General features: G+C 41.2%; 1 protein-coding gene across 1 annotated transcript in view; it reads left to right on the top strand.

Moving 5' to 3' along the window:
- Positions 1 to 26,021, top strand: part of LOC126419773 (retinol-binding protein pinta-like) — a 101,623-nt gene that overhangs the window by 53,911 nt on the left and 21,691 nt on the right. The gene's annotated exons all lie outside the window — the stretch shown is intronic.

Here is a 26,021-nt window from a genome sequence, read left to right as displayed (position 1 = left end):
ACATTGCATTCGAATACTCAGGTGTTTTTATATACCCACCGAAACGTTATCTGATATGTATGTAATACGAAAGGAAACGTTATAAAAAATGTAAATGTTGGTTTGTTCAAAATAATTAATCTCTGAAAGTTCTTGACAGATTGCTTTGAAATTTTGACACAAGGGTGAATAATAATAAGGGCGTCATTTTAGATACCAAATTCTTTAATATATGGTGTATAGTATATGTCATGTAACTTTTCAGTTTTTTGTTTCAACGATTCTCTATGATTAAATTTATATAAAATTATATTGTTGTTGCTGTGGTCTCCAGTCCTGAGACTGGTTTGATGCAGTTCTCCATGCTACTCTATCGTGTGCAAGCTTCTTCATCTCTCAGTACTTACTGCAACCTACATCCTTCTGAATCTACTTACTGCATTCATCTCTTGGTCTCCCTCTACCATTTTTACCCTCCACGCTACCCTCCAATGCTAAATTTGTGATCCCCTGATGCCTCAGAACCGATCCCTTCTTCTTGTCAAGTTGTGCCACAAACTCCTCTTCTCCCCAGTTCTGTTCAATACCTCCTCATTAGTTATGTGATCTACCCATCTAATCTTTAGAATTCTTCTGTAGCACCACACTTCGAAAGCTTCTATTCTGTTCTTGTCCAAACTATTTATCGTTCATGTTTCACTTCCATACATGGCTACACTCCATACAAATACATTCAGAAAGGACTTCCTGACACTTAAATCTATATAAAATATATAAAAATAAATCTATATAAAATTATATATAATGCATATTTAAAAATAGGGAAATAAAAATCACGCATGTACCAATGAAACGTTGTCTAAAAATTTCAAAGCAATCGGTCAAAAACTTTTGGAGAATTGCGATCAGCAAATCTGCGTTTTGTATATAAGTAGAAACGCAGTAGAAATTTCAAATCTCCGAAAGTTCTTCATTAAAGTCTTTTAAATTTTAACACAACATTTCTTTCGAATACCCGCGTGTTTTTATATACAAACTGGATCGGAATCTGGTAAATATGTAATAAGTGTGTAATGAAAAACGAAACACTGTAAAAATGTAAATTTTGGTTTGTTTAATGTCGTGTTCTCCGAAAGTTCTGGACCAATTAATTTGAAATTTTGGCATAACGTTCCACTGGTATACACGCTTGTTTTTATTTACATATTTTAAAATATATGTAATACAAAAATTTCTATGAATTTAATAATAATAATCTGTTGCAAATATGCAATAGTGAAACGATGTTAGCAAACAGGAAAATTGTATTTATGCCGTATTGGTTGAAACGTCCCCTTTGAACAATTATACATGACTGTGCTTAAACTGACATAAAATATTTTTAGCGCAACGCAATCTGACTATCAAAGATCCCTGCAAAAGAATGGCCCTGACTAACATTAAACTATACCTTTCACAAATCACTTACCTCACAAAAATCTTCGCTGCTCAAGCTACTGCAATACAGCGAGCGCCACTACTGCCAGCTAAATAAAAGATTCAAACTATGGAAGGCACAAACTACTGATAGGGATAGTTAGCAAATGAAAGATATTAATAGAGAACAAACAATGTATTTACCTTGATATCATCATATATAAATATAGCAGTTCATGACAAATTACAAAACTCCGCCATCTCTCTCCCCACATCCACCACTGCTGGCGGCTCACCTCCAACTGCGCAACGCTACGCGCTGTTCACAGCCAGCTGCCTAACACTACAATGGCGAGTATTACAACAATGCAAAGCAGCCACAGCCTGCACACAGGTGGCGTTACCAATAAAAAAACCTAAACAGCCTACTTACATAGCCCCCATGCTCCCCACAAAAAATTTTGCAAATTTTTTTGGGCACTGGCCAATACATATTTGTTAAAAATTTTTTCACAATTACAATAACAAAGAAATCAAATGCACACACTTATTGATACAATGTTGGTCAAAAGCTAAAATTTTGTCACAGTCCATAAAGACAGTCCTGATCATTCATTACGGTAAAATATAGTGTTTTTCTCAAAGTCTGAGCAGTAGAAGAAAATGCACACGGAAGTAGTGGATTTCCATGCAGTCTTGAAGAAGTAGTGTTGTCCTTCCAACGGAAAGACAGTGCTGACTCTTGACATGCATACAGGTAATGGGCCACAACAGAGCAAACCCACAGCAGAGTCAGTCGTAGTTTGGAAGAATATTGGTAGGTAGGTCATCACAGAGCAGACCCACTAGAGTCCTGGTAGAAATTACGGTACTGGTGGGCCACCAGAGGTGCAGACCCACTGCAGGCCTTGTAGAAATAATGGTACTGGTGAGTCAGCAAAAGTGTAGACCCACTGTAGTCCTTGTAGAAATGGCCAGCAGCCATCTGTTGCAACTGTGCAGGTGCACAATCACCATCGAAAAGTCTTGCAGAGAATATAGCAAGTCCATAAACCACCACTTGTGCACTCACAAAGTGTTTGGAATTGTCCTTAGAACCAGCAATGCTGTTATCCAGTCCCTTGCTGAATTATTAACACACGTGCAAACACTAACAGTCCCTACTTCTCACATATTGTCCATATACTATGACCAACAGAAACGTGTGCAGTGAAATGTAACTTAATTTGAAGAACTGGTGTCTGTACAATTATAAATTTACAACATGAAAATACAATTACAAAGGTACAAAATACATCATTAAAGAACATAACAATACAGATAACATTTGTAGTAACAGAGGCTTTACAAAAGAATTGAACTAACATATACATCAGTGCAATTATGACATGAGTACATACATAAAAGATCACAATAACTTTTGAAACATCAACTTCACACATGAGCATTGAACAGAACAGAATTAATAATATCTAACATCTTTACAAAGTAAATAACATATTATTAACGCAAATTATATTTGAGGATAACAGTATTCCTCATCATAGTGAATGTAGCTTAATATTAAAAGAAGAAAAAATTCTATGAAACTACACAGAGACAGGAAGAAAACAAATACACAAGGGTACACAAACACATAGTGGGATAACACCAAAAAGAAAGGACAGGGTTTGTTGTACTGCAGTATTTTGAATTATTTCTCGGAGATCTCCCTTCATTTGTCATTATTCCCAAAGAGTCCTATCTATACCTGCTTTCTGTATTCTATTCATATTTCTTTCAAAATAATTATTTCTCAGTGTACAATACTTATTTAGGCCCAAACCGTTTTCATTTAACTTTCAAAGCATTCTTCCCCTATTCTCCATAGTTCGTTTCTTATATAGTCTACCCCCTCTTAAGCTAACTTAAATCTACTGAGCTCAGATATTAAACTAAGGGACGAGGCAATGCAGCAGCACAATATAAGTAACACAAACAGCAATGATAAAAAATACAAAAGGCAAAGCAAGCAGTATAAATTACAACTGATATAATGCAATGAGCAGCAAAAATAAAAATAAATCAATAGTAAAACTAGCTTAACAGAGTAATACAAAGTGAAATTTAGTAGCACTATGCCTGGCAAATAGCAGCAGAAATAACTTATATCTAAACATGACATAGCTCAAGCAGAAAAGATATTACAGTAAAAACAACAATGCAGATAAGGGAAATGTATATTCACATCTTAATGTCTAAGTAATTAAAGTGGTGCACCACAACAACTGATTGTAAAAAGAAATATTACCATGTACTTGAAAAGAAAATTACGTGTTACTGTTACTAGTTCCTTCTTATTGTTCTTTCCTTTCCAAGTGCTCCTTTTTTTTAAAGAATGTGGATCATAAAATAATTATTTAATAGATCTGTTGACAGAAAGTGTTCACATTAGCAAATGCATTTCATTTTATAAAAGCAATGCTGCAACACAGCTGGAAACCAGATATCAAATGAAATAAGCAATTATGTACAAAGCATAAAAATATCGTTCAATAGCTATGTGGCATTTCGTAAGTCAGTAGCTCTCAATTCTCGTAGAAAGACACTTGTCATTATCAGGTTTGCAGATGTAAGAATGTTTCCAAGTTATTATTAGCGTGTCGTATTTGCGATGTTTTCTACAAAGGAATGTCAGAAGCGAGGTTAATGGCCTCTTTCTTTTTTTTTTTCTCCACCTAATGGCTTTTTCTCCGGGCGGCTGGCCCAGCTGGGCGCCACAACGCATTACGTGCAGGTGGTCACTTAACTTTCGTACGGAAATATTTACGACAGCAGTTTCCGCTACAGTGACAGTCTCACATAGAAATATTTCACAGGTCAAGAATTAGCGTTGCAAATCTATAGAAACAAAATGCTATTGATATAACAGTGTCCAAAAAATTTTCGCCAGCATTGTGATACATTCACTCATATACACACATTTCATAACTCTTAAAGTACGATTCTTGGTTTCCAACAACCTTTTTCACAAATCAGAGTCCCTAACCACTACTCATTATTCCTTACCTTATTCGTCGACACTTCTTCAGTATTTCATCATAAGAAATACGTAGCATAATCAAACTCCTCATATACGGTATCATCATCTTATTAATCATAAACATACCTCAACAGTATAATACACATCATCGTCGTAATAATATCATAACATCTTAGTCAACTCTCAAAATCGTCGTAGCTTCCTCCAATAATTTCAAAACCTAAAATAAATTCTCTACTCATGTCAATAGTGTCATCTACCTCAAACGTACTTTAAAATCATGCTCCCTTACCAAATATATCATTCAAAGCTCTCATAGTATCACAATGATTCCAAAAAAATATGAACAGTTTACAAAGTACAGACAAAATACAGTTTCATAAGTGTGAAGTTATCCAACTGTGTAATTGCATAAACATCTGTCACTGATGTAATAAAAAAGTTTATCTCTCAGTTACATGATCAGATAGCTGTGTAATTTGTGTGTTAGAGAAATATGGTACCGATGTGTAAAGTTGTATAAGCAAATACCATATTAGCTAGGGTTCCTTGTGGTTGCCAAACACATGGTACACAAAGTAGGCGTGTACCCCCCTGAGGATTATGTAATTATACCCTCAGGTGTTACAGATTACACCAATGGAATGAAATATATCACGGAAAACTTTCTTTGTATTATTGTACTCCAAATACCTTTAAAAATAAATATTTTTAAGTACAAAATCAATCACTCAAATACGTGTCCTGTAGCGCTAAATGTGCGTCTTGTTGCAACATAATCTCTGTGGAAGTGTCGTAGTTATCGTCCTCCGAAAGCTAAGTTCTGCAGAAGTCAATGTACTTACCTCATGATAAACAAAAGTGAAATGCTTTATGTATAGATATCTTAGTTATTACGCTTATTGCCATGATGAAGAAAGTACTGTGCTGTAACGTATTGTTGTGCTACGGAAAAGGCAATCTCATTGTAGCTACACCACAAAAGTTACTACTAAAACCTGTTTTACTTTCCAGAATAAAACAGAAAACTGTGCAGATATAAAACAGATACACTGCAAAACCAACATTGTAAATTGTCACTCATTAATAGCGTCGTGATAACATCGTGTAGCTGTCACATAAACTAACCACTGTGTCCTCTGGTATCTCACAGAAAGTACTTTAAACCCAGAATGTATTTTCAAGTAAACCAAAATGTTGCATTAAAATCTCATTAGCAGTACCAGTATGTGTCCTAAGTATGTAAGCCTGATAGTCGTTACGTAATCGTGCAACTAACAAGCATGAATGTACAACTAACAATACTGTGTCGTCTGTTCATTATAACAATGCATTCGTAATTTCTGTTTCAATAAGTTCTCTTGGTTCTTGATTGGATATTTAACTTCAAACATTGTTGCATGTTAACAGATTCTAAGTCTGGCAAAGCATACTAGAAATGTGAAGTGAAACGTTTTATGGCAAAGACAAAGTTAAAAAGCAGATTATCTTTCAATAATCGGTTTTACATGTGAAATGTGGTACAATCTTTTACTCTTCAAAGTACTCAGAATTTCAGCTTGAACGCAATTATCATGCAGTATACGTCGGTAAAGAATACTGGAATTTTTCACAGGGTTAGCGTCAATGTTATTTTTCTCTGAGCCAGCCGGCGCACGTGGGTGCCTGCGGCGCGAGTCATTGTCTGTCTCTTTGTTGCCGCGCGTTGTTATTGGGATTAGGAGACCTAACTTCTACAAATTCACCGTGACGAGAGGGCCCTTCTCTGTTTGAATCCCGCCAGTTCTGATGCAATTCAGGTCTGTCGTTACGATCATATCGTCTGTCGTCATGTCGGTAGATTCCATAGTTTCTTTCTTGTCGGTCACATGGTGGAGAATTTCTCCTTGAATCGTAACTGCGCGCTGATCCGTTGCGTCTAAAGTTATTCTGTCTCCCTTGATAGTATTTATTTTGGTTCCCATAATGTCTGTTTCTCTTATTGTCTCTGTGATAGTCATTACCACGGAGAGGTGATCTTTCCCTGTAGTTATTACTACTCTGCCAACGGTTGTCATACGGGTGGTGTCTGTTTTGGTCACGATTTGTGTTGTGATAATAGCCTTGTCGCGTCCTGTTATCATTTCTTTCGTCACGGAATTGTGACGGATGTGACCTGTAGTGATTGTTTTCCTGTTTTCGCATCCCGCGACGGTATGTGTCAATTTCCAGTTCTTGTAACAATCCCTGAAATGCTTCAATGTCGTCTTTGCAACGTCCTGCTAAAATAATATGTCGTAAATGTTCAGGCAATTTGAGTAAGCAAATGCGGATGAGTTCTGAGGGGCTGTATGGGTTTGAAAGATATTGATTCTTATGCAACATGTCTTCAAAATATTTGACAAGACTGGAAAATTCAGATTGTTCAAAGTGTTTCATCATCATGATGCTATGTTTTACACGGTCTTGTGTAGCTTGAGACCAATATGCTGAGAGGAAGGCATGGTAAAACTCTCCTTCACTGTGGCAATCGTGAATTACCGATCGCATTCTTACAGCTGGTTCATTCTCTAAGTAGCTACACATAAATTCTAATCTGTGTTCCAACGACCAGTTGGGAGGAAAACAATGAGAGAATTGATGGAGCCATGCTTGTGGATGAATGTCGTTGCCAGAATTCTTAAATGTTTTGAATTTACGTGTAGTAATGAACAGCTTATAGTCAAAATCATCATGTCGGCGAGTCGCATGTCGGTCATCGTTAGGTCGTGTCGGCCGTTCCATCTCAAAATTCGGTGCACATTGCCAATTTCTTTCATAACTTCCGAAATGCCCTGTGTTATTATTTTGCGGCTTTTCCGTATTTCTAAGTCCCTCTTCCCGTGTTGGAGCGCGAGTGTCCTCTGAAATACGTAATTCTTGTATTACCTGTGTCAGCTGATCTTGTACTTCCCGGATTTCTCTTTGGTGTTGTGTATTAATTTGATTCTGATTTTGTTTGAATTTTCTTATTTGTTCATACTCTTCTGTGTCAGTGAAGGCTACGGGTCTTGTGTCATTCAGATCATCATCTACCTTTGTAGATAAGTTAGTGACCTGATCCGAAAGTTCGGCTACTTTCTCCAATAGTGAACACATTTCCTCAATGTGTTTTTCTGAACCAAGTTTCAGAGTGTCCATTTGTGTTGAAATCGAATCTACTGTGTCCTTTAAGTTTTCCTGAGTTATTGCAAGTTGTGTAACCGAATCGGTAGATGCAACTGAGTCAATTTTAGCCCACAAGGTCTCATGATTTTCATGAACAATGGCTTGCAGTTCTTTTATGGCTGCTTCGTGATTCTGTAATGCATTTTCATGCCGCGAAAAAATAGGTTGGAAATGCTCACAAATTTGTGTTTTTACGTCATTACAGACTTTTTGACATTTCGATTCAATGTGATGTAACTCAGTAGTTAAATCCTCACGTGTTTGTTCAAGAGTTTGCTCCAATGAGTCTAACTTTTGAAGATTCTGTTCCATTGCGTCTAACTTTTTAAGATTTTGTTCCATTGAGTCTAACTTTTGAAGCTTTTGCTGTGTTTGTCCCATTTGTTGTATTAATTGTAATAACAATGCATTGGTGTCTGAAACATGTTCCTCAGTGCTTTTCGGCAGTGAAGTTGCACCGGCAACATTCACATTTTGACAAGCGGAAAATGTGTCTTGACTCATTTGAGAAAACGGTGAGAACCCAAAAGCTGAGTCTGCAGTATTTGCAATATTGTGTTCTGTCATTCCCGATTCCTGAGGCGAGCTGTTGCCGACCAATCGATCGATAACGCTTCCCTGTTCACTACCTGTTTCACTGTCTACACCATTGTTTGCCGCCCGCTCCATTTCCCTATGCGCAATTACCAAATTACTACTTTGAACATTAGTTAATTCATTACTCTGCGGCGCTAACACACTGCCTTCGTCTTCACTGTCATTTCTCAGTTTACTTTGGAGCCTAGTATTACGTTTTTCACACGCCATAATTGTCACAATATTTCACACGATAACACAGAAAAGCACAATTTGAAGAGCAAAATAAAATAACATAGCAATGGAAATAATGTCTACTTAATTACCAGCGCAGCTGCGAAATACTTGGTGCAAATCTACATGCATGCCACAACTGTTTTACTGTACAACAATGAAAAACTACAACTACAAAGGAAATTCTCTCTATGATTACGCGCTACCAATAAACAAAATCTACACTAATTACACAAACTACAAGAAAAATCAGAAGATTCCAGTGAGGTATCCTAGGCTAAGGGTCGACATATGAAACGTCCCCTTTGAACAATTATACATGACTGTGCTTAAACTGACATAAAATATTTTTAGCGCAACGCAATCTGACTATCAAAGATCCCTGCAAAAGAATGGCCCTGACTAACATTAAACTATACCTTTCACAAATCACTTACCTCACAAAAATCTTCGCTGCTCAAGCTACTGCAATACAGCGAGCGCCACTACTGCCAGCTAAATAAAAGATTCAAACTATGGAAGGCACAAACTACTGATAGGGATAGTTAGCAAATGAAAGATATTAATAGAGAACAAACAATGTATTTACCTTGATATCATCATATATAAATATAGCAGTTCATGACAAATTACAAAACTCCGCCATCTCTCTCCCCACATCCACCACTGCTGGCGGCTCACCTCCAACTGCGCAACGCTACGCGCTGTTCACAGCCAGCTGCCTAACACTACAATGGCGAGTATTACAACAATGCAAAGCAGCCACAGCCTGCACACAGGTGGCGTTACCAATAAAAAAACCTAAACAGCCTACTTACATGGTTTACTATTACAGAATCTAAATTTCCAATATCAATAAAAACGACTCCAGATTAGAGAGAGGGAGGGGGGGGGGGGGGAGAGCACATGGACAGAGGAGTGGAAAGAAATGGACACAGCAAATGGGATGTAGGAGATGGACAGAGAGGGGAAGAGAGAGGAAGTAGATAGAGAGACAGAGAGAGAGAAGAAGGAGCAGAAGATGGACAGAGAAAGGGGTAAAGAGGACATGGATAAAGAAAGTTAGAGGAGATAATGGATAGAGATAGGTGAGAGAAGGAGGTTAGGACATATATTCAATTCTGATACGTATTAGAAACGTGACCTTTCTCTTTTGTTTCTTTTCCGCTTGAACAGACTGAGCCACAGCAAAAAGTGGATGGCTGCAGTATTACAGATAAGTCATTTTGTGTCATAGAAATGGTTACAAATATAAGTAATTAATACCTCGCGACCCCATTGATTCTTTTGTTCAAATATTATCGAGATATCGATAAAATTATAGATATTTCTGTTGGTACCACATAACGTATGGAACACCCCTCAGATTGGTTAGTCCACCAGAGCGCTCAGCTGTCGATGTTAGTCACCTGCCCAGGAATTTCGTAGTATCCCCTCGAGGACAAGTCTGAAGGTGTGAAATCGGGCGATATCGGCATCCAACATATGGTCCACCACGACCTACTTTTCCCCGGATACTTCAACGCACACAATCACATTGAAAAGTCAATTCTTCGTGAGTCTTTAGTGGTACACCTTTCACCAGTTCTTCCTGTAGGAAAATCAGAAATATCTATGACCTAATCAAACCAGTTATACTTGCCCATTGGCCAAACACATCCATGGGCATGTGTGGAGTAAGGATTTACTTAACCTTCTTCTTTTTATCTATGTTGGGTCACGCAGCATGAAACACTTCGTATACAGCATCTGAAATTTAATCTTCCAATTTACCTGCAACTACTTTTATAATATTTCGTACTGCAGGACTATTTCGGCGGTACTGCCTTTGTCAAGTATACCTGCGAGTATTGCAGTTGGTACATTTCATTTACTTTTGCGGCATTTTAATATGGAGCTAACTGTACATGTATACCTGGGCGAGAAGTACATATTGTATTACCGATTAATGCTTTGGTCAAGTACTTGTAGTTTTTATGATGATAAAATAAAGTCGGGTAGTAATTTGGCAGCTAGATGAACGTCCTCAATGATGCTGTATGTTTACAAAGTAGTTACAGCTAGCCAGCGGTACTGTTCGAAGTGCAGATAATTTAGTTGTTTGTGTAATTATTCGTTGTTTATTTTTTGCCTGTTGTCATATTCCAGAACGCCTGTAGAATTTTCTCGGTGATATTTATGTTTGAAGACTGTTCATTTAATATGTCGTGCCGATAAATTTTCATGTTTATAGAAATATACAATTCTTTCGGAATGTTCATGGTGAATATTTTTGGTATTATATGTAAGATTTGAAATGCAGTTTTAGTTTTGTCTGCTTTATACTTTTGGATTTCTAAATGCATGAGGAGGCTCGACTGACTGCTCTCATTTTCTCTAGTACGTTTTCTAAAACTGTTGTTAAAATTTCATCCTGTTCATCCAATGTACACTCCTGGAAATTGATAAAGAACACCGTGAATTCATTGTCCCAGGAAGGGGAAACTTTATTGACACATTCCTGGGGTCAGATACATCACATGATCACACTGACAGAACCACAGGCACATAGACACAGGCAACAGAGCATGCACAATGTCGGCACTAGTACAGTGTATATCCACCTTTCGCAGCAATGCAGGCTGCTATTCTCCCATGGAGACGATCGTAGAGATGCTGGATGTAGTCCTGTGGAACGGCTTGCCATGCCATTTCCACCTGGCGCCTCAGTTGGACCAGCGTTGGTGCTGGACGTGCAGACCGCGTGAGACGACGCTTCATCCAGTCCCAAACATGCTCAATGGGGGACAGATCCGGAGATCTTGCTGGCCAGGGTAGTTGACTTACACCTTCTAGAGCACGTTGGGTGGCACGGGATACATGCGGACGTGCATTGTCCTGTTGGAACAGCAAGTTCCCTTGCCGGTATAGGAATGGTAGAGCGATGGGTTCGATGACGGTTTGGATGTACCGTGCACTATTCAGTGTCCCCTCGACGATCACCAGTGGTGTACGGCCAGTGTAAGAGATCGCTCCCCACACCATGATGCTGGGTGTTGGCCCTGTGTGCCTCGGTCGTATGCAGTCCTGATTGTGGCGCTCACCTGCACGGCGCCAAACACGCATACGACCATCATTGGCACCAAGGCAGAAGCGAGTCTCATCGCTGAAGACGACACGTCTCCATTCGTCCCTCCATTCACGCCTGTCGCGACACCACTGGAGGCGGGCTGCACGATGTTGGGGCGTGAGCGGTAGACGGCCTAACGGTGTGCGGGACCGTAGCCCAGCTTCATGGAGACGGTTGCGAATGGTCCTCGCCGATACCCCAGGAGCAACAGTGTCCCTAATTTGCTGGGAAGTGGCAGTGCGGTCCCCTACGGCACTGCGTAGGATCCTACGGTCTTGGCGTGCATCCGTGCGTCGCTGCGGTCCGGTCCCAGGTCGACGGGCACGTGCACCTTCCGCCGACCACTGGCGACAACATCGATGTACTGTGGAGACCTTACGCCCCACGTGTTGAGCAATTCGGCGGTACGTCCACCCGGCCTCCCGCATGCCCACTATACGCCCTCGCTCAAAGTCCGTCAACTGCACATGCGGTTCACGTCCACGCTGTCGCGGCATGCTACCAGTGTTAAAGACTGCGATGGAGCTCCGTATGCCACGGCAAACTGGCTGACATTGACGGCGGCGGTGCACAAATGCTGCGCAGCTAGCGCCATTCGACGGCCAAGACCGCGGTTCGTGGTGTGTCCGCTGTGCCGTGCGTGTGATCATTGCTTGTACAGCCCTCTCGCAGTGTCCGGAGCAAGTATGGTGGGTCTGACACACCGGTGTCAATGTGTTCTCTTTTCCATTTCCAGGAGTGTATAATTTGTTAAAACTGTGACACGTAATTCTGAATGCGCTTGGATTAAGCGTATTGTGGTATTTTCGTTCCTCCAGAGTGGAGTTCCGGGTTTAGTTTGTTGGCAGTCCTGAATGCTTTCTGAATCCCAAATTTGGATGTTTCTTCTGGTGAAAACATATTTTCTGGTGAAGCGTCGATTCCGTACTGCTTGCCTCATCCCCAGATATGTGTTCTTACAAAATTTTTTGTTACTTAAATTGAAGGCGGAGGGGTGGGGAGCAAAGGAAAGGAGGGATGGATGGTCTGGGGGAGGGGATCAAACAGCGAGGTCAGCGGTCCCACCGGATAGGGAAGGAAATCGGCCGTGCTCTTTCAAAGGAACCATCCCGGCATTTTCCTGAAGTGATTTAGGGAAATAACGGAAAACCTAAATCAGGATGGCCGGACGCGTGTTTGAACCGTCGTCCTCTCGAATGCGTGTCCAGTGTGCTAGCCACTGCGCCACCTCGCTCGGTATCTGTACGAGCTGATGATATCAGCCGCATCCAGACTTTATCCAGTCTTCTAACTTGTTTGATGCGGCCCGCTGAGAATTTCTCTCCTGTGCCAGCCTTTTCATTTCAGAGTAGCACTTGCAAGTTACATGCTCAATGTTTTGCTGGATGCATCGCAATCCCTGTCTTCCTCTACATTTTTTACGCTCTACAGTTCCCTCTAGTACTGTGGAATTTACCCCCTGATGTCTTAACAGATAGCCTACCATCCTGTCCCTTTTTCTTGTCAGTGTTTTCCATGTATTCCTTTCCTGGAAGATACCGCGGAGAACCTCCTCACTCCTTAACTTACCAGTCCACTAATTTTTCAACTTTCTTCTGTAGCACCGCATCTCAAATTCTTCCATTCTCTTCTGTTGCAGTTTTCCCACAGCCCATGTCTAATTGCTACACAATTCTGTGCTCTAAACGTACGTTGTGAGAAATTTCTTCTTATATTTTAATCCCACTTTTCGACGTTCCTCTTATATCCGACTTTGCTTTTTAGATGTATAGACTGAACAGAAGGGGCGAAAGATTGCACCTCTCTCTCATACACTATTTAATCCGTGCACTTCGTTCTTGGCCTCCCACTCTTATTGGTTCCTTGGTTGTGGTACGTTTTGTATTGTAACAGAGCATTAAGTGGAAGGGCTGGGGGTGATGAGGTAGGAGTAATACAACAGTTCTAAGCATAATTTTATTGTAACTAACCATCCAGTAAAATCCACTGAAACTCTTAAAACCGAACTTTTAACAGCAACACGAAATAATTGATTTAAAACAATTTGTCAAAAAAACTTTACAATGAAACGTTTAATTTAATTTAATGTGGTACCTTGGCCAAGGAAAACTTTACAATCAGAAGTGAATATAACACATGCGCTCATCCTATCAAAATTGCTGCAGTTCCTCAGTCGTCTATCTTTGCTCAATGCAAACAGTTACAAAAGGAAACACAACTATCAGGATTTGTCTTTGGAATGAACACGAAAATAACTATCTGAGTACAGTACATATGAGTAGCATAACTAGTTTTCGAACTCCCTGTACCGCAGAGTTCCCTTAGTTAAATATACGTCACAACTGAGCCACATAGAACACGCCCGGTATTCAGATCCCTGGCCGACGACCGTTCCAATCACCACAGTTCACTGTAACTCAAAAAGGTTAATGATCGGTACTATCCACGGTGTCACCGATACCGACCAAAGGCATCTTCTGTGCGGAACACGCTGTGCAGCAGGTTGACGCAGTCCGAGGCTCCGCTCTTCCGTCTCGCTTCCTGATTGGAACCGTTCTCCACGTAGACATTTCGGATGGCTGAACGGAAAGCCTCTCCAGTTGTCTGACGAACGGGTTTCAAGCTCTGTCTCCGGCTGATACTGATCTTCGGACAGACATGGCTGCTTGTCCAGTTCCAGAGGTTGCCCCTCAGTCTGCAAGATTCGGGCGGTCGCAGAGGGTGGGCTTACTGGTAGTTGGGAGCTCCAACGTCAGGCGCGTAATGGGGCCCCTTAGGCATATGGCAGCAAGAGAGGGGAAGAAAACCAATGTTCACTCCGTGTGCGTACCGGGGGGAGTCATTCCAGATGTGGAAAGGGTCCTTCCGTATGCCATGAAGGGTACAGGATGCACCCATCTGCAGGTGGTCGCTCATGTCGGCACCAATGATGTGTGTCGCTATGGATCGGAGGAAATCCTCTCTGGCTTCCGGCGGCTATCTCATTTGGTGAAGACTGCCTGTCTCGTTAGCGGGATGAAAGCAGAGCTCACCATCTGCAGCATCTTCGAGAGGACTGACTGCGGACCTTTGGTACAGAGCCGACTGGAGGGTTTGAATCAGACGCTGAGACGGTTCTGCGACCGTGTGCGCTGCAGATTCCTCGATTTGCGCCATAGGTTGGTGGGGTTTCGTGTTCCGCTGGATAGGTCAGGAGTCCTCTACACTCACCAGGCGGCTACTCGGGTAGCAGGGGTTGTGTGGCGTGGAATGGGCGGTTTTTTTTAGGTTAGATGGCCACGAGCAAGTACAGAAAGGGCAACAGCCTCAAAGGATGCGGGGCAAAGTCAGGACATGCGGGGACCAAGCAGCAATCGGTATTGTAATTGTTAACTGTCGAAGCTGCATTGTAAAGCACCGGAACTTCAAGCGCTGATAGAAAGCACCGAAGCTGAAATCGTTATAGGTACGGAAAGCTGGCTGAAGCCAGAGATAAATTCTGCCGAAATTTTTACCAAAGGCACAGACGGTGTTTAGAAAGGATAGATTGCATGCAACCGGTAGTGGGGTGTTGGTCGCTGTTAGTAGTAGTTTATCCTGTAGTGAAGTAGATAGTTCCTGTGAATTATTATGGATGGAAGTTACACTCAACAACCGAACTAGGTTAATAATTGGCTCCTTTTACCGACCTCCCGACTCAGCAGCATTAGTGGCAGAACAACTGAGAGAAAATTTGGAATACATTTCACATAAATTTTCTCAGCATGTTATAGTCTTAGGTGGAGATTTCAATTTACCAGATATAGACTGGGACACTCAGATGTTTAGGGCGGGTGGTAGGGACAGAGCATCGAGTGACATTATACTGAGTGCCCTATCCGAAAATTACCTCGAGAAATTACACAGAGAACCGACTCGTGGAGATAACATCTTGGACCTACTGATAACAAACAGACCCGAACTTTTCGACTCTGTAAGCGCAGAACAGTGAATCAGTGATCTTAAGGCCGTTGCAGCATCCCTGAATATGGAAGTAAATAGCAATATAAAAATAGGGAGGAAAGTTTATATTTAGCAAGAGTAATAGAAGGCAGATTTCAGACTACCTAACAAATCACAACGAAAATTTCTGTTCCGACACTGACAATGTTGAGTGTTTATGGAAAAAGTTCAAGGCAATCGTAAAATGCGTTTTAGACAGGTACGTGCCGAGCAAAACTGTGAGGGATGGGAAAAACCCACCGTGGTTCAACAACAAAGTTAGGAAACTACTGCGAAAGCAAAGAGAGCTTCACCGTAAGTTTAAACGCAGCCAAAACCTCTCAGACAAACAGAAGCTAAACGATGTCAAAGTTAGCGTAAGAAGGGCTATGCGTGAAGCGTTCAGTGAATTCGAAAGTAAAATTCTATGTACCGACTTGACAGAAAATCCTAGGAAGTTCTGGTCTTACGTTAAATCAGTAAGTGGATCGAAACAGCATATCCAGACACTCCGGAATGATGATGGCATTGAAAGAGAGGATGACACGCGTAAAGCTGAAATACTAAACACCTTTTTCCAAAGCTGTTTCATAGAGGAAGACCGCACTGCAGTTCCTTCTCTAAATCCTCGCACAAACGATTCTACACAGAGTACGCAAAAAGACTTGCCCCCATTCTAACAGCCGTATACCGCAAGTCTCTAGAGGATCGGAAGGTTCCAAATGATTGGAAAAGAGCACAGGTAGTCCCAGTTTCCAAGAAGGGTAACCGAGCAGATGCACAAAACTATAGGCCTGTATCTCTGACATCGATCTGTTGTAGAATTTTAGAACATATTTCTTGCTCGCTATCATGTCGTTTCTGGAAACCCAGAATCTACTCTGTAGGAATCAACATGGACTCCGGAAACAGCGATCGTGTGAGACCCAACTCACTATATTTGTTCATGAGACACAGAAAATATTAGATACAGGCTCCCAGCTAGATGCCATTCTCCCTGACTTTCGGAAGGCGTTCGATACAGTTCCGCACTGTCGCCTGATAAACAAAGTAAGAGGCTACGGAATATCAGACTAGCTGTGTGGCTGGATTGAAGAGTATTTAGCAAACAGAACACAGCATGTTGTTCTCAATGGAGAGACGTCTACAGACGTAAAAGTAACCTCTGGCGTGCCACACGGGAGCGTTACGGGACCATTACTTTTCACAATATATATAAATGACCTAGTAGATAGTGTCGGAAGTTCCATGCGGCTTTTCGCGGATGATGCTGTAGTATACAGAGAAGTTGCAGCATTAGAAAATTGCAGCTAAATGCAGGAAGATCTGCAGCGGATAGGCACTTGGTTCAAATGGCTCTGAGCACTATGCGACTTAACTTCTGAGGTCATCAGTCGCCTAAAACTTAGAACTAATTAAACCTAACTAACCTAAGGACATCACATACATCGATGCCCGAGGCAGGATTCGAACCTGCGACCGTAGCGGTCCCTCGGTTCAAGACTGTAGCGCCTAGAACCTCACGGCCACTCCGGCCAGCGGATAGGCACTTGGTGCAGGGAGTTGCAACTGACCCTTAACATAACAAATGTAATGTATTGCGAATACATAGAAACAAGGATCCTTTATTGTATGATTATATGATAGCGTAACGAACACTGGTTGCAGTTAGTTCTGTAAAATATCTGGTAGTATGCGTGCGGAACGATTTGAAGTGGAATGATCATATAAAATTAATTGTTGGTAAGGTGGGTACCAGGTTGAGATTCATTGGCAGAGCCCTTAGAAAATGTAGTCCATCAACAAAGGAGGTGGCTTACAAAACACTCGTTCGACCTGTACTTGTGTATTGCTCATCAGTGTGGGATCCGTACCAGGGTTGACGGAGGAGATAGAGAAGATCCAAAGAAGAGCGGCGCGTTTCGTCACAGGGTTATTTGGTAAGCGTGATAACGTTACGTAGATGTTTAGGAAACTCAAGTAGCAGACTCTGCAAGAGAGGCGCTCTGCATCGCGGTGTAGCTTGCTGTCCAGGTTTCGAGAAGGTGCGTTTCTGGATGAGGTATCGAATATATTGCTTCCCCCTACTTATACCTCCCGAGGATATCACGAATGTAAAATTAGAGAGATTCGAGCGCGCACGGAGGCTTTCCGGCAGTCGTTCTTCCCGCGAACCATAAGCGACTGGAACAGGAAAGGGTTGTAATGACAGTGGCACGTAAAGTGCCCTCCGCCACACACCGTCGGGTGGCTTCCGGTGTATAAATGTAGATGTAGATGTAGATAGATGTAGCTGGCTCCAGCCGTCCCTCATGGCAGTCGGCAGAAGGCGACACCTGAGTGGCGCCCACATTGTAGTATTGGCGCTGGAAGGTTGCGCGCGGAATTCAAAGGCGGCCGATATGTAGCGATGATACCATTGGCACAGTATATTGCCCCTATTTTTCTCAGGATTTAGAACATCTTAGGCCATTTTGAATAGTGGAACCCTGTTTCCAGTTCGACAGATCCTACGAACGTCTTACATTTTTTGTCAGACTTGCTTCTATTGTCAAGCGCAACGTGAGAACTGCCTCTGGTGCTTTTATTTATTTTTATTTATTTATTTATTGTTCCGTGGGACCAAATTAAGGAGAAGTCTCCATGATCATGGAACGAGTCAATACATGAAATTATAACACGATATTAGAAACAGATGAAATGAAATATAAAAAAACATATTCAGGTGACAAGTCGTAAGTTTAAACGAAGAAAATCAACAATGTAACACTGGAATTTGCTTAATTTTTTAGCTCTTCCAGGAGCTCCTCGACAGAATAGAAGGAGTGAGCCATGAGCAAACTCTTCAGTTTAGACTTAAAAGAGTTTGGGCTACTGCTAAGATTTTTGAGTTCTTGTGGTAGCTTATTGAAAATGGATGCTGCAGAATACTGCACTACTTTCTGCTCAAGAGTCAAGGAAGTGCATTCCACATGTAGATTGGATTTCTGCCTAGTATTAACTGAGTGAAAGCTGATAACTCTTGGGAATAGGCTAATATTGCTAACAACAAACGACATTAAAGAAAATATGTACTGTGAGGGCAATGTTAGAATTCCCAGACTATTGAATAGGGGTCGACAAGAGGTTCTCGAACTTACACCACATATAGCCCGAACAGCCCGTTTTTGAGCCAAAAATACCCTTTTTGAATCAGAAGAATTACACCAAAAAATAATACCATACGACATAAGCATATGAAAATATGCGAAGTAGACTACTTTTCGTGTTGAAGTGTCACTTATTTCAGATGCTGTTCTAATGGTAAATAAAGCAGCATTCAGTTCCTGAACAAGATCCTGGTCATGGACTTTCCACAACAGCTTACTATCTATCCGACCGCCTAGGAACTTGAACTGTTCCGTCCTGCTTATAATACGCCCATTCTATCTGATAAAAATATCGGTTCTTGTTGAATTGTGAGTTAGAAACTGTAAAAACTGAGTCTTACTGTGATTTAGCATCAAATTATTTTCCACAAGCCACGAACTTATTTCATGAACTACATTATTTGATACTGTTTCAATATTACACACAAGATCCTTCACTACCAAACTGGTGTCATCAGCAAACAGAAATATTTTTGAATCACTTGTAATACTAGAAGGCATATCATTTATATAAATAAGAAACAGCAGTGGCCCCAGCACCGACCTTTGGGGAATGCCCCACTTAACAGTGCCCCATTGGGACTGAATATCACTACCACTCTCAATATTACGGAGAATTTCCTTCTGCTTTCTGTTCTTAAAGTAAGAGGCGAACCAGTTGTAAGCTTCTCCCCTTACTCCATAATGGTCCAACTTCTGCAGTAATATTTTCTGGTCAACACAGTCAAAAGCCTTCGTTAAATCAAAGAAAACACCTAGCGTTCGCAACCTTTTATTTAATCCGTCCAAAACCTCACAGATAAAAGAGAACATAGCATTTTCAGTTGTTAAACCATTTCTAAAACCAAACTGAACATTTGACAGCAAATTATTTGAATTTAAATGCTCCAGTAACCTTGTATATACAACCTTTTCGATAACTTTAGCAAACGATGGCATAGAAATAGGTCTAAAATTGTCAAAATTATCATTGTCTCCCTTTTTATAAAGTGGCTTCACTACCGAGTACTTTAATCGGTCAGGAAACCGACCACTCCTAAAGGAAAATTTACAGATATGGCTAAGTACTGGGCTAACATACGTAGAACAATACTTCAGTATTCTGCTAGATACCCCGTCATATACATGAGAGTTCTTGGTGTTTAGTGATTTAATTATTAACTCAATCTCCCTCTTGTCAGTATCATGGAGGAGCATTTCAGGTAACAGTCTCGGAACACTTTTTTCTAAGAGCGCTATATGATTCCCTGTTGGGACTAGGTTTCTATTTAGTTCACCTGGTATATTCAGAAAGTGATTATTAAATACTGTACATATATGCGACTTATCAGTAACACGGACATTCCCACTACGCACTGACTCTGTATCCTCGACTTGTCTCTGCAGACCAGCCACTTCCTTTACGACTGACCATATGGTTTTAATTTTATCCTGAGACTTAGCTATTCTATCTGCATACCACATACTTTTTGCCTTCCTAATAACATTTTTAAGCACCTTACAATACTGTTTGTAATGGGCTGCTGCATTTAGATTTTGACTGTTTCTAACGTTTTGATATAATTGCCACTTTGTTCTACAAGACATTCTTATCCCTCTAATCAGCCACCCAGGCTGCCCGTTTGTGCCAGTACCCTGTTTTGAACGTTCTAACGGAAAGCAACTTTCAAAGAGCACGAGAAAAGTCTTGAGAAAAGCATTATATTTATCGTCTACTGTATTAGCGCTATAATCATCTTGCCACTCTTGTTCCTTGAAAAGGTTTACAAAGGTCTCTACAGCAACTGGATCAGCTTTCCTAAACAGCTGATGACTATATTTAACACGTGTTGCAGCACAAAAATCTTTTAGATTTAAATTTGTGCATCATGATCTGAAAGGCCATTCACCTTTTTGCTAACAGAATGCCCTTCTAGTAATGAGGAATGAACAAAAATGTTATCTATGGTTGTTCTACTGTTTCCTTGCACTCTCGTTGGAAAGAATACGGTTTGCATAAGATTATATGAATTAAGGAGGTCTACCAGCATCCTCTTCCTTGCACAATCACTTATACAATTAATATTGAAGTCACCACATATAACTAACTTTTTGTATTTCCTATAAAGTGAACGAAGAACGTCCTCTAGCTTTCGCAAAAATGTTGTGAAATCGGAGTCTGGGGATCTATAAATAACAACAGTTAGAAGTTTAGCTCCATTAAATTTAACCACACCTGCACAACATTCAAACACCTTTTCAGTGCAGTACTTTGAAACATCAATTGACTCAAATGGGATGCCGTTTTTCACATACATGGCTACTCCCCCACACCGCAAAGAGCTCCTCGTAAAGCTGCCAGCCACCCTGTATCCTGGTAAAGGAAGCCTCTGAATTATCTCCTTATTTAAAAAGTGTTCAGATATACCAATAATTTCAGAGTCAACATCTATAAGCAGTTCACTAACTTTATCTCTAATACCTTGTATATTTTGATGAAATATACTAATTCCCTCATTACTCGGATACCTAAGCTTTGTCAAAAGTGGTTCCTTTGTTAGAGAGACTTCCCTTAAGCAGGAATACCTATCAGCTGACTTCAATCTAAAAAAGGTGCAGCTCTAACACCCACTACTGCAGGAATTTTCCTATGAGTGATCCCACCAACCCAACCTATGCTGTCACCTATAAGCTTTGCCAACCTCCCCTTCCCATACCTGTTGAGGTGCAGGCCATGTCTAGTGAAACCCGTCCTGCTGATAGACTCCACCGACACCACTGAAATGTGACCCATGCTTTCTGTCATCAGCGCACCCCCAAGTCTCATGTTATTACGCCTGACGGCTGTATTAAGATGAGGCCGATCGTGACGCTGAAACAGTTCCACGAAATGCACATTCGTGTTGCCAGTCTGAGGGGCTATCTTTTCCAGGTCACCATCTATGTCATACTCCCCATCCCTATCAATACTATTACCAGCCCCACCTACAATCACTACCTGATCCTCTTTAGTAAAATCCCTACATAAACCCCCTATGTTAACAGTCACCTGAGCCAATCCTGCATTAGGCTTCACAATGCTGGTGACCTGGTACTCACTCCCCAGCACTTCCTGCAACTTCTGGCCTACACCTCTGCCATGAGAACTACCTAACAGCAGAATCTTCTTCTTCCTCTTCGACTCTGCTACTGTTCTAGCCACCATAACTACTGAGGTCTGCTGCATACGTCCTACATCTACAGCTACTAGAGATTCCTCTCCATTAGACTCTGACAGCTGGTCATATCTATTGTAAACACTAATAGTAAAACTGTCTGAAAATTTTCTTCTCCTAACAGATCCCTTGCCAACAGCCAGCTCCCATTCCCCAACCCCCTTCTCCCTCCTCATCCTATCTAGCTCCTCCTGTGCGTTTTTCAACTGCACCTGAAGGGCACAGATCTTACGCTCCTGCTCCTCTATCAACTTACTCTTGCAACATAACCTGCAGTTCCAGGAGAGGATCTCACCAGAATGCCCACCGGCTTCCCCACTGCATTCCCCGCAGTGAAAATACTTCGAAAAAGTCTCACACCGCAATCCACTACTCACGAACCTACGGCAAAGCCCACACTTGTCACTCATGGTAAAATTTTACTTTTTCTATGTTCCGCTACTGCAATAAGAAGATGTTAAAAACCCGACTACGATAATCACAAACTTACTCTACAAGGGAAGTAACTACTATTATTAACAGTATTAATAAACAACAAATGTGAATATAACAAAAGACTAATACAGAAAGAGAATCAAACGTCTAATGACACAGTAACGAAGCTGAAAACAGTTCCCAAAAGGTTCTTTTGAAATTATTTCACCAGAAAACACAAAAAACACCGGTTGAAGACTACTAAAGTTCCTAAATAAACCACTATACACAAACAATTAATTAGTACTTAGACTATACACAAACAATTAATTAGTACTTTTAACCCTCCTAAAGCCAAACTGATCGTCATCTATCACATTCTCAATATTCTTTTCCATTCTTCTGCACATTGTTTTGTCACCAACTTGGATGCAAGAGCTATTAAGCTGATTGTGTGATAATTATCGCACTTGTCATGTCTTGCAATCTTGGGAATTGAGTGGATGATTGCTTCCGAAAGTCAAATGGTATGTCGAGAGTCTTATACTTTCTGCAAACCAACGTGAACAATCGTTTAGTTGCCTCTTCCCACAATGACTTTAAATATTCCGATGGAATGTTTTCCATCGCTCTCATCTTGTCTGATTTTAAGTCTTCCAAAGCTCTTCTAAATTCTAGTACTTGATCACCTATCTCTTCTCTATCGATTGCTGTTTCTTCTTGTATGACGTAGTGAGATAAGTCCTCTCCTTCGTGGAGTCCCTCAGTGTTCTTTCCACCAACCACTCTATCCTCTGTATTTAATGTTACAGCCCTTGCTTTTAATTTCACCGATGGTTATTTTGACTTCATTATGCTGAGTCACCTTCTAACAAACATTTCTTTTTTGATTTCTTCACATGCTTCCTGCAGCCATTTCGCCTTAGCTCCCCTGCACTTCCTATTTATTTCAGTCCTACGTGACTTGAATTTCTGTATTCTTGAATTTCCCTGAACATTTTTGCTTTTGCTTCTTTCGTCGATCAATTAAACTATTTCTTCTGTTATCCATGGTCTCTTCGCAGTTACCTTTCTTGTACCTACGTTTCTCCCTGCAACTTCTGTGACTGTCCTTTATAGAGATTTCGACTCCTCTTCAATTGAAATGCCTACTGAACTATTCATTCTAGCAATATCTATAGCCTCAGGGAACTTAAAGTGTATCTCTTCATTCCTTAGCACTTCCGTATCCCACTTCTTTGCGTATTGATTCTTCCTGACTGGTATCTTAAACGTCAGCCTACTCTTCATCTTTATCAAATTGTGATGAATCTATATCTGCCCCTGAGTACGCCTTACAACATATTATTTCGGAATATCTCCCTGACCATGATGTAATCTGACTGAAATCTTCCTGTATCTAGCGGTCTTTTCGAAGTGTACCTTCTCCTCTTTTGATTCTTCAACAGAGTATTCGCTGTCAACATCTGAAACTTATTGCAGAACTCAATTAGTCTTTCTTCTCTCTCATCGCTACGACCGAGGCTATATTCTCCCGTAACCTTTCTTCCACTCCTTCCTCTATAACCGCATTGCAATCGGCCATGACTATTAGATTTCCATCTCCCTTGAGGTACTGAATTATCCGTTCAGTATCCTCGTATACTTTCTCTATCTCTCCATCTTCAGATTGCGACGTTGGCATGCGACCTTTTGTTGTCGGTGTTGGTTTGCTGTCGATTCAGATGAGAACAACTTTACCACTAAACTACTGATAGTAACTCACTGTCTGCCCTATCTTCCTGTTCATAAAGAATCCTACTCCCGTTATATCATTCTCTGCTGCTATTGACACCCGTCTCACCAAAAATCCTTGTCTTCTTTCCATTTCACTTCATTGACACGCACTGTATTTAAAGTGAACCTCAACATTTTCTTTCTCAGATTTTCTAGCTTCCTCGCCGCGTTCCAACTTCTGACATTTCACCTGCCGACCCGGAGTACCCTATCTTTCCTTTCGTCGGTTATTCAATTTTTTTCTCATGGTCCCTTCCCCTTGACAGTCCCCTCCTGGTGACCCGAAAGGAGGACTAGTCCACGATCTTTTGCCAATGGAAGGTTCATCATGGCACTTTTTCAATTACAGGCCATACATCTGATGGATGTACAGTATCTTTCTTTTATGCAGTGATTTCCTTCTGCATCCTCATGCCGTTTATCATTGCTGATTCTTCCGACTTTTAGGAACAGTTTACCACCCCAAGGGCAAGAGAGTGCCCTGATTCTCTGTCCGTTACTCCATCCTCTTTTACAAGACCGTTGGCAGAACGAGGGTGACGTCTTATGCCGGAAGTCTTCGGCAACCATTGCTGATGGTTTTGAATCACAATTTAAGCATCCGGGGCCGAGACGTTTTGATTACTAATCACGCCAAATTAGTGTGCTCCTATACATGATATGAGTGTGAGCTATTTGAAGTGATACAGGGTACTGATTCCTCTGTTACGTTTTTGATCTGATACCGAAACAAGTAACCTATATGAATAATTAAAGTACGATCCAGCACGACTTTTTGTATAAGAACGTGATGGTCACAGACCTCTATAAAGACTTCATGTCTTCCTTTACCATGTCGGTCCACGGATAAATAACGAAAACTATCTTGGCAGAGGTCTGACGACTTTTGTAAGTGCATCGATGATGACACACAAGCACATCAAGTCTCTGATAGCTTCACATAAACGTCTTAGTTCAGGTCGGGTCTGTCGACGGGGAACACCATACAGTGGAAGCTACGTAGTTAGACTGTTCTTGAGTTGTTCTGCATAACAAGTAGTAAAATGCAGCGCAGTTCATGTCATTTCCTTTCGTTTTGTAGTACATATGAGATATCCATCAAAGCTACGTCCGCCCCCGGTAGCTGAGTGGTCAACGCGACAGAATGTCAATCCTAAGGACCCGGGTTCGATTCCCCGGTGAGTCAGAGATTTTCTCCGCTCAGGTACTGGGTGTTGACTTGTCCCAATCATCATCATTTCAACCCCATCGATGCGCAAGTCGCCGAAGTGGTGTCGTAATCGAAAGACTTGCACCCGGCGAACGGTCTACCCGACGGGAGGCCCTGGTCACACGACGTTTTACTTTTATCAAAGCTGAAGGGAAAAACAGACGTTGCAAAGGAGTAAACATGCTGTGGCCATTGCTGCAGTTTCCTGTAAAGAAAGAGATAGTGACCTATTTCAGCGTGAGGGAATTTGCGAAGCTGTTTGACTTAGAAGCGCGAAAGACAGAAGTCATTCACCACAGAATATTTATCCATAATTGTCAATCAACTATAAGGAAATCATTCTCCTCCCCCTCCCCCCAATGCTGACAAATAGTTTCTGACAAGGTGACAGCCTCTTCACCGTTTTGAGGTTTGTCCTGATTCTGATTACCGTCCTTTCTGGTGGCTCCATGTTACTTCTGTCTGACTCTTCACGAGGAGAACAGCGTCAAGTAGAGGCAAATGATCTATGAAAAGAGTATGAAAAAGGCGCTGTAGCGTAATTTTCAAAGCTACTGCGAATAAGTCGGCTGCCAAAGAAAAGAGCGCTTCATGTCTAAGGCTGCCCTCTCATATTGCTTCTTGTTGTTGTCAAAAAAAAAAAAAAAAAAAAAAAAAAAAAAAAAAAAAAAAAAAGAAACCGGCTCTGAGCGCTAAGGGACTTAACATCTGAGGCCATCAGCCCCCGAGAACTTAGAACTGCTTAAACCTTACTAACCTAAGGACGTCACACACATTCATGCCCGAGGCAGGATTC

This window comes from Schistocerca serialis, chromosome 9, assembly GCF_023864345.2.
Source record: "Schistocerca serialis cubense isolate TAMUIC-IGC-003099 chromosome 9, iqSchSeri2.2, whole genome shotgun sequence".
Lineage (NCBI taxonomy): Eukaryota > Metazoa > Arthropoda > Insecta > Orthoptera > Acrididae > Schistocerca > Schistocerca serialis.
The sequence above is the reverse complement of the archived record's forward strand: the minus strand, read 5'-3'. Positions and strand labels throughout refer to the sequence as shown.